The sequence below is a fragment of the Bos mutus genome, chromosome 9 (genome assembly GCF_027580195.1).
Source record: "Bos mutus isolate GX-2022 chromosome 9, NWIPB_WYAK_1.1, whole genome shotgun sequence".
Taxonomy (NCBI): Eukaryota; Metazoa; Chordata; class Mammalia; order Artiodactyla; family Bovidae; genus Bos; species Bos mutus.
The window spans coordinates 36,879,556-36,890,631 of record NC_091625.1 but is presented as its reverse complement, the minus strand read 5'-3'; positions in this window follow the sequence as shown (position 1 = coordinate 36,890,631).

Genomic DNA, 11,076 nt, shown 5'->3' with positions numbered 1-11,076 from the left:
CACCCTTACTGGTGGTTTCAGTTGTCAAGAAGAGGCAACTTCCTTATTAAGTGAAGTAGAGGTAGGAACTATACAGAGGAGCTGGGTATGAATGGTTGTAGGGTCCGGTGAGAACAGATTCCGGTTCATCATGAGGTCTACCCAGAGCATGAGTCTAGAAACCTCTAATTTAATACCCTGAAGCTGCTGTTCCATTTGACTTTTTGACTGATCTGAGATAGAGCCAACAGTAAGAATATTCCAGACTTCTAGTACACTCTCGAAGGCTATAGATCAGTTTTTCTATGCTCATTAAATACATAATAATAATGGTCACTCATACTTGTCTGATTCTACATCAAAGGGAACCTGTTTCTTATTTGACTTTCAGACTACCTGGCACTCCTGTTAATTTCAAAGGGACTCTGGGTTTGACTCCTCTCCAAGTAGACACTGAGCAACCTAAGAAAAGTTGAAATATATTCAATGATTTAGTGATTAGTAACCACACATTGAAGTTAAAGACTGAGGTGTAAACAAATCCACATCTTGCCCTGAGGGGGTTAGGGAGAACGTCTTTAAGAAGGTGATTAAAACAAAGTTAATAAACAAACAAGCAAACTACTAAAGGTCTTGGCTGGCAGGGCCTGTAGAACATGTTGATTCCTTTCCAAGGGGAAAAAAAGGGTCTGAATTAGATAATAACTCCACCAAGAGGCATTTAAAAAAAAAAAAAAAAAGGCCACTTTAAGCAGAATGCCCTTGTCAGGAACATGGGGCCTAATTACTGTGTGCTGGGGACACTAGTTGGTCTAACTTTTCTCCCAAAGAGCAAGCTTGACCAACCTAGACAGCATATTAAAAGCAGAGACATTACTTTGCCAACAAAGGTCCATCTAATCACAGCTACAGTTTTTCCAGTAGTCATGTATGGGTGTGAGAGTTGGACTATAAAGAAAGCTGAGCGCTGAAGAATTGATGCTTTTGAACTGTGGTGTTGGAGAAGGCTGTTGAGAGTCCTTTGGACTGCAAGGAGATCTAACCAGTCCATCCTAAAGGAAATCAGCCCTGAATATTCATTGGAAGGACTGATGTTGAAGCTGAAACTCCAATACTTTGGCCACCTGAGGCGAAGAACTGACTTATTGGAAAAGACCCTGATGCTTGGAAAGATTGAAGACAGGAGGAGAAGGGGACGACAGAGGATGAGATGGTTGGATGGCATCACCAACTCGATGGCCATGAGTTTAAGTAAGCTCCGGGAGTTGGTGATGGACAGGGAAGCCTGGCGTTCTGCAGTCCACGGGGTCACAGAGTCAGACACGACTGAGCGACTGAACCAAACTGAACTTGGAACACTAGTTAGTTTGTAAGAAGGAAAAACAAATAAATGAATAAACAATTCTTTTGTCTATTTCTGGATGCAATATATCCTAAATTGCAGCAAGGGGATTCGCTGGCCTCCTTGGCAAAGGATTAAAATCCACTTTTCATCTTTCTGAGGTGCTATTAGCAGCAACCTGGAAATCTCCTTCATATGCCCAATTACACTGCAAAATGTCAAGTCTGTGAATTTAGAAACTTACTATCAACAGTTTGCTGCAAGTATATGTTAATTGATATTAAATCACCATGAAATGCCTATAGAAATGCACTGCCTGCCAAAGGCTTTCCAACTGAGAAAAGGTAGGCACAATCAAATAATTAGGTATGATTTTCCATTTCTTTACAAATGTTACTAAATACTTAATTCAGCACCACCTGGGTTCTCTTTTCATTATTAGATTACTTATACTCATTTTGTTTAGTTTTGTGCTTTTTTAAGCCTTTTAAAAGAATATAATATTAACAATCAACTTCATTTGTTAACGCTTATTAATTATAGTATTCAATTTCTTAGCGTTAACTATTAAACTGAAATCTGGATCTGTGACAATACTGAGAAAATTCAGAACTTAAAACACTTCTAAGAAAGAAGATAGATAACTCAGATTTGAGCATGTATCTATCACTATATATTTGAAGGACATATGCAAATTCCAAAATTATTTAAAATACTCCACAAAGTTGTGGTCATAGACTAGACATATAAGTTGATTCCCTGTATCCCTAGGTTTCCTCCATTGGCACAGAGGAGTATTATTACACTTTCCCACTTCCTTGAAATTACATAGATGTAGCCACATGGCTTCCTTTGGCCAATGAGTGTCACTTTCAGGCAGAAGCATTTAATTGCTGGCATGAAAACCTCTAGCATTCTCGGGCCCTGCCTTGGCTAGCATGTAAGCAAAGGTTAATATGACAGTGTGACACAGTGAACCACCACATGGAAGGGAACTCCCTGTCAGGTCACCTGTTCATGCAGCAGACTTGGCACAAACAAGAAAGAAGCTTCTGTCACTCCAGGATTTGGGGTTGTTCACCACAGCCTGGCATAGCCTTTCTAACCAACACAGAGGCATCAAGCCCTGTCATAGCAAGCTCCCTTGATTCCCTAAGCACGTGTCCTTACGCACTGTCCATTCTTTCCTTAAATTCACTACTCAATTTAGTATCATACATATTTTTTAGTAGAACTGATAAGAAAATATTGGTAACTGGCACCTGAAAAAGCAGTTACCATATGTATATAGCAGGCAAAAAAACACACATATTAATATACTGGATTAAATGTCTACTGGAATTTTCTTTCCTTTCCTAGGAGAAATGTGTGTTAGTTTCCTATTGTTGCTGTAACGATCACAGTGATCTAACACAAATTTATTCTTTAACAGTTCTGGAGAACACAACTCTACATCAAAGTCTTATCAGGGTCATGTTCCTTTGGATGTTTCAGAAGGTATCTATTTCTTTATCTTCCTTAGCTTCTAGTGGCTGCCAGTACTCCTTGGCTTGAGGCCCCATCTTCAAAGATCATCACTCCAACCTTCTTTTCCATCACCACATTTCCTACTATTCACTCTGACCTCCTGCCATTTCTTATAAGGACCCCTGTGGGATGTCCCTGGCAGTCCAGTGGTTAACACTCTGCACTTTCACTGCAGGAGTGAAAGGTTGTTGATGAACCACAAAAGACAGCTGGGATTCTTGGCCTCCAGAGGAGAAGAATTCAATCCAGGGCCAGAGACGAGGCTTGATCGCTCAGAGCTTTTGTGTAATAGAGTTTTATTTAAGTATAAAAGGGATAGAGAAAGCTTCTGACATAGACATCAGAAGGGAGCAGAAGGAATACCCCCTTTGCTAGTGCTAGCAATGGAGTTATATACCTTTTAATTAGTTATTACAATGAATCAAAAGAATGTCTGGAGGTTGTAAAGATCTTACTAGACCCACTCCCATAATTTACATTTTAAGATAACAGGATTAGCCAGAAGGTTTTCAGAAAGGAGAAACTGTCCTAAAGCAGGATACATCATTGTTATATAATCCTTAGTACAGAGTTTAAACTGAGTTTGTTGTGTAATCATCAGTTCCAGGCTTAAGGATAAAAACGTTTTATGCGACTAAGACTAAGGAATGTAGAGGAAAAAAAACGTTTGTCCTTTCCTCCTCCTTGAGAATTCCAGACCCCTCTCTCCTTGGGGACCCCCAGACTTCTTATCAACCTGCCTAGGAATTGACCCTCTCAGGAGGAACAGGTTCAACCCCTGGTCAGAGAACTAAATCCCACATGCTGCATGTGCAGCCAAAGGGAGAAAAACAAAACAATAAGCACCCTTGTGATTGCATTGGATCTAAGAGGATAATCCAGGCTAAATGCCCCATCTCAAGATGTTTAACTTACACATATCTGCAAAGACTCTTTCGACATATCAAGTAACGTTCACAGCAAGTGTTTAATCATCTGGTAACATCTTGCTTCCTCACACCACCCCATACCCAACTCACCCCTTCTTAAACAGAAGCCCTTGCTAAATAAACAAATGTTTAGTTCAAATGTAACCTGTACCACATCTCCTTTTTCAAGATCCCAGAAAATATGGTTAGTAAAGCTACACACAAAAACACACACACAGAGAAAAAGATCTTTCACAAGAGCAAGAATAGGAGAAAAGAAAGTAGCTTGATTGAGGCTCATCAAAATTAATGGGGAAAGAAGTAAGTACTAGGTCCTTATGGGAAAAAAATAAAGCTTCATATCTATTTATGTAAACATTCGTATTGTCCATATTGATATCAACAGTTCATATATATGCATGGATTCAAATCAGTAGGAACTAATCAGAACATAACCACTGTCTCCCTGCAATTTGCATATTAGTTTTCCCTCATTCCTCCCATGTGAGATGATTTGCTGAAAAGTATAGTTGGCTACTTTATTCTTCTCAGTTCAGGGTCTGAGCAGGATAACTCCTGTTTCATAGACAGTCTTGTTCATACTGAGCCCTGAATACACTGAATGAATGAATGAATCAATCAATCAAATAGCATTTTTTTGTGATCTGCTGTATTGGTAGTATGCTAAGTATTTTGTATATGTTATTTCATTTCATTCTTCTGACATTGTTCTGTGGATATCATGTACAAAAAGTCCTAGTGCTTGCCCTCAATTATTTCATGCTATTGAGTTTTTTGAAGCTAGGATTTATGGAACTCTAGGGTACATACAGATATGCAAATTCAGAAGCTCTGTGAACTCTAATAATTATAAGCAGAATTATTGAATGTGGAGAAGTGCTTACGAGCAATTTTCTAGAAATAGAAGGCTCATCCTTTCATCAGATACTCAGATACTTAAATGATCTGTGTAGTGGTAATTCTTGGTGTTTGTCTATGCAGCATCACTTCTGCTGATAACAAAATTCATTCCTTCCCTTTGGAGAAGACCACTTTGCCATATGATTTAGATGGGGCTAATCACCCCACCTGGCTGCATGGTGGGCCTGTAACCCAAGCCAGGCCAGTCAAAATTTAAGAAGCATGTATTTTCCATCGGGGCTACAAAGCTTGTTGAGCATAAGCTACAAGGGGGTGACGATCATCTTTGCCAACAAGTTGGGAAACCTGACTAACATGGAAACCCAACAAGAAAGTTAGGTGAAAATCTGGAGAAGACAGAATGACAACTTTTGTTGAAAGACATAATTTCATCCAAAGTTGAAGCCAAATCCAGCTTAGGATTTTTTTTAGTTACATGTGGAATAAATTTCAGTTTTCATGTAAACCTGTTAGAATAGTCTTTCCTTTTCAGTGAGAATCAATTTAATTAATTTAGCTTAAATACTTCCCACAAACAAGTAAATAAACAAATACACTTAGTTTATTGCTTCCAGATGCTAGGCTCTCCAATCCATGGTTATTGATTCAGCTTCATTCTATTATTCTTGGAGCCCATTACTTTATCCTTCCCCAAATCCAAACTCAGTGCCACCACCAGCCCATGGCTTATAATGCTCTCTCATTTTATTTCATCACCTCCACATCCACTTCTTTCCATACTATGAGTGGGACATGATAGCAGAAATTATCTTTCCACTCAGAGTGGACCTGAGCCACTTGCAAAATCACAAAAGCCAACCAGTAAGTCTCCTCCATAACTTCTCACTCTAGTCTTGAGCAGGTCAAAGTGAGTTTACACCTTTTGTCCTAATCAACATAGTAGTACTCAATACTTAAGAATATTCAATAGATATTTGTTAAATAAATGAAAATTTAAAATACTGGAACTTCTGTCTCTACTCAGTCTTAAAAGGAAAAGAAAACTACCAAAAATGGAGTTTGAATCAGTAACCTCACTGGGGATCAATCCCCAGGGCAAGAGAACGTTGGCTCCATCTTTACTTGGTATACTATTGGTCGAAAAAGACAGGGTACAAGAAATCAGGAAAGTGGCCAGGCCCACTGCAGTAAATTTTAGGAAATAGCTAGCTTTATTTTTATGACACAAATTTTTAAAGCCTGTCCTAAGGAAACACAATACATGAATAGTACATGAATAAAAAATGAAAGTTAATGAAAGTGAAATCAGTTATTATGCAGAAAGGATGGGATTAGAGTCCTATTTTCTCTTCTTGAAAAATTCCTTTATGATGTGAACAGTTAATGTAAAGTATTTTTAAAGAATTAACATAGATCTGTACTTTTTTTTTAAAAGATATTGCAGATAGTTCACCTGTGTTGCAACATATCCTCAAGTTGAAAAATCTCCTGGTGACAAAATACCTAGAAAATAGAGCACTGGCGCGCACACACACACACACACACACACACATTTGGTATAAAAGAATGAATCCATTTGATAAAATTGATTATTTTTATCATAATAAGTGCATACTATTTGCACTAGAAAAAATAAAAATAAAAAAATGACCAGAGAATATTTTTTCATTATAAGACCCAAATATATTTTTGAAATGGTGTTAAAAAAAAAAAAAAGATATGCACCTACGTGTCAGCTCCCCCATCCCGGCGGGGAGGAGCCAGACTAGGCTACTAGGACAAAAGAGTCTTCTTAGGAAATCCCTGAGAGCTATAAAGGAAGTGAGGAAACAGAAAATGCAAAGCCCCAGTAACCCCTCAGAACCACAGAAGCCTCTAAATTTCCATCGGGGGTTTCAAGAGTGAAACCTGGTGAAAGCAGAAAGCTGGAAGCATTTGGAGGCACAGTGTCAGAGATGATCACAATGAAGTCACCAGGGGCCACCGTGACCAGACCCTTCTCTCCCACTGCACTCAAGCTGCACAGGACACTCGGGGCAGGCCCTTCTCTGTGTCCAGTCAGCCACCAGGCTGGGGAATTGCCTGCACAATGTGAAAGAGAAGTGTAAAACTCAAGAGGAGGGGAAATGCCTCTTTTGGAAGGGACTTTCCCTTGCGAGTAAGGTTTCAGATCATGTTCTGCAACAATCTCCTGACTTGTGACAGAGTTTCAGGGAAATGAGACAATGCTGATGCAAATTATGAAGAAAAAAAAAATCACTGGTGTCTTGAGAAAATGAGCTGAACCATGCTGAACCTGACAAGGCAGAACTCTAAGAGTGTGGAGCATAGCAAACCCTGCTTTGAAAGGAAGCAGCAGAGAGGAAGGGCAAATGCCTCTTAGTCGTAACAATAACCAGAGCTCAATAAACTTCCATTTATTGAGCCCCTACTGTGTGCCAGGAGCTTTGTGTGCATTACTCTTATCCTTATAGCAGGTACTATGAACTATCCCTTTCTCATCTGTAAAGATGAGAAAACACACTCATAAAAATTAAGCAAGACATTAACCAACACACCCAGTTCCAGGGCCAGGATTCACATTGAGACCCGTCTGATACCAATTTCTGTGCTTTGTGCTTCTGCCTCAATCCCTGTCCCTAATTCACATGACACACTATGCAAGTCACAGACTTCTTTAGATCTAGATTCTCTTATGACAGGTACAAGTAAGCTTAACATCAGATAAGACAGTAGCCTCAAATTGGCTGATTTCAGCCCTGATCTATCTCTGCCACTGACCAGTTCTATGGCAATAGAAATATCATACAATTTCTCTGGGGCAGTTTTCTCATCTATAAAATGGAGTTGTGGTGGGGGGACCTCTCTGCTTTAAACTTTTATGAAGCATATCTAGTCCTCATGTACCAAAATAAGGAAGGAACTTACAAAATAATTTTTCTTTTCTTAAAAAATAAAGAATGTAATGGGATTATCATATTCTGTTCTCAATGGATAACATACGTTTAAGGGTCCCAAGCTACATAAACAAAAATGTTTTTAAATATTTTTTAGAAGGACTTGCAAATGGAGACAAACTAACCCTGTCAACCTCATGTTAATAGAAAGTTTAAATTAAAAAATTTTTTTAAAAAGCAAATCAACATTCCTTACCCCTCTCCCAGAGTATATGAGCACTGTGAGAAAATGATTACTTGCCAAGAAAGCCTATGAATCATTAAACTGTTGTCCTCGGCCTCTGATCAAGCAAGCAGTACAGGAGGAAAAGCTGAGAAGCTGGGGTGTGAACGCTGAATTGTTGAGAGTTTCACTCAGCACCATCAGTCAATGAAAATGACAGGCAAGCAAGCTGCAGGACTGTCGAGTCACAAGACTGCAATGCTGCAAGGCCGAGTCTAGAGCATAATGACATGGACCCCTGGTTTTCTGAGTCACTGTTTGGGTCAGAGTCTTTACAGCTCTCCAGAGTCGCTGATCAACAAATGCAAATAATGCCAGCCCTGGGCTTGTCTTGACAGGCTTGTTCACTGATGCTTGTATAAGAGACATCGTCCTCATCTGGAACCATCAGCAAATATTACAAAGAAAGGGTTAAGTTGCTCAACATCAGCATTTATATTCTAGAATAGAAGTACATGTGAGATAGACACCACAAATATACTTTCTTTCCTCTCTGGTTTCAGCATGTATTATGCAGTAATTTCTCCATTTTGCTAGTAAACTAGGGCATATCTATAGCAAAAACTTTTGTATTATATTTTTCTTTCTGGTTTTCATGTCTTTAGAAATTGTTTGGTTTGAACTAGGACCTATTTTGTGATCAAAGGCATAGTTAAAATTACACACTACATATATAAAATCCTAGGAGCTTATGGAAGGCAATAGGAAAACTGATCTCTCAACTAACTCCAAGGACTGTTCTCTACTTTTATGCCTTAGAGATAGTGAAAATGTAGCTGTGATCATGTAGAAGGGAAGATGTTTAAAATTCTCCCAGGCCTGGAAGGGAATGACAGATATGGTCTTACATAGGTGGTTTTTTTTTATTAAGGAATTAGAGTGAGGTTGGACTAATGAATAAAACCAGGGTTAACTCTGGTTAACTTAACATCAGTTGTAGACTTAACATCTGTCTTCCTTCAAGAGATGTTACAGAAACAGCAGATCTTTGGGCCTGAGACACTAAGAGAATGGAAATCTCTAAAGTTTTTACGGCAAGAATTTGGTATTTCTTCAAGTAAATGCCACCAAACTTCAGGCCCACAAATGATTGTGCATAAAAGTTTTATGCATCAAAGTAGACAGTTTGGGAAACGCTGAAGTGTGATGTCCCCTGCACTGTACTCACCTTGTTGGAGGAACCTGGACCTGCCTGTCAGACCCAGCACATCTCAAATTTACTGCAGACCTCATGTCCCCACCTCCTTTGTTTTTCATATGACAGCTATAATCCTGCACACCTAGTGCCTTATGACCAATTCTTAGTGAAATGCTGGTGAGGAAGACATGGAACTAGAAAGGAGGAAGTTACTAGAAAGGGCTTCACAGAAGGCTCCTGAACAGTGATATCCAAAAAGTAACATCTTAATGTGAACAAAGATAAATAATGGATGCTGTGCAGGTGGACAGATCAAACTGACCAGGGAAGAAAGAAAGACTTTAATTATAAGGCATACATATACTCAACTCTGGGAGGTAGGAATTATTATCCCATTTACCAGTAGGTACAATAAGCCACTCATCCAAGACCACACACCAAGTAACTAATAGCACTGAGAGGCTGGCAGGCACCAGTAGTCAGACAGCCATTCAGAGAACAGCTCTAGAGGCTGTGGGTCATCTAGACTCTGACAGCTGCAGAGCACATGAGCTGTGCAGTGATGCAGCCCTGCAGTGATTTAAAAGCAGATATGCAGGTCTTTGGGGCCTACCAGGTGGTTCAGTGGGTAAAGAACCTGCCTGCAATGCGGGAGATGCAGGAGACGAGGGTTCAGTTCTTGTGTGGGGAAGCGACCCTGGAGGAGGGCATGGCAACACACTCCAGTATCTTGCCTGGAGAATCCCAAGGACCAAAGAGCCTGGCGAGCTACAGTCCATAGGGTTGCACAGAGTCAGACACGACTGAAGCAGCTGAGCACGCATGCCCATGCAGGCCTTCAAAACCAGAGCGTGCTCTTTCCTCTGCAGCTGAAAACAGGCTGAGGCAGCAGGAGAAGAAAAACTTCTGTTTCTTCCCTTCCCTGCACCTTGTGTCCCTTGATGGTCAAACTTGTGAAGAAACAGACAGGAATTATGTCTAGAACCTACATCGTCTGTGACAAATCAAAGCAGGAAATCTCTTCTCTCACAGGGGGTCCTCTTTTATGCTGTCTAAAGAAAGACCAGCTCTAATTCTCCTTCCCCAGAGAGAACAGACCACAAGTAATCCTCATGAACACCCATGCTCCTCACTGATTCCATCCATCTGGCTCCCTCAAAGCCTTCCCTTGTGAGTCCTTGCAAGCGTATCTGGTGGGGACGTCTGACTGTCAAGATACTAAAGGATTATGCAAAACATAAGTGCCCTGACCTGAAAAATAAATGTTTTCCTTCAGGAGCTACCTTCAACTTTATCTAAACTGACTCTCAAGCAGCTGTACCCAGCTTCCACTTCTAGAGGTGGCTGGAATTCAGAAAAAAATTTTGGATTTTGAGTGAAGCAGGACTACCTCTTCATTTTCCTGGGTAGATGCTTCCATGGAGAGTTCATTACAGTACATGGACTGGAGAGGGTTGGGTATTAAGTGCAAGGTGCTCTTGTTTTATTTAATCCCTCCTTCTTAGTAGTTTAAAAAAAAAAAAGAACATACCCCAACATATCTGTTATTTATGAGTTACATAACTGTACTACCAACTAATAGATTATGAACAATACAAAACATTCACAAAAAATAGAATTCTTTAAAATACTGTATTTAAAGATTGATCTATTTATCTATCTACTTATATTATTTCCTCTGTGTACCTCAGTAAATTAAGGGGAATGTGCACCTTCTTTGGGGGCCACTTACAGTTTGCCCACCTTGAGAGAATTCATCTATTACATGAGCTCAGAAAGGTTTTGAGTCTCCAAATAATCTTGTTAAAATCCTAAACAGCCTGTTAATATCAAGATGGATCTTAAGGCAATTGAACTAAACACTCAGAAGAAATCACCAAGTAAAAGAGTTTAAGCCACTGGTTGGCTGGCTTGCAATGAGTTACTTCTATTTCCCCAAATGTTTTTGGATCATTGCCCATTGGATTTTGAGGGAACAATTAACTATCCTCTCCTCAGTAATGTCACTCTCCCTCAAGTGTATTTAATCTTGCAGAGCTGTTTCTCTAGAAGAGAACAAGGTTATGTGAAGGGGAGAGATCATCTCTCCCTCCAGGGTAGTTATGCAATGCAGGGTCAAG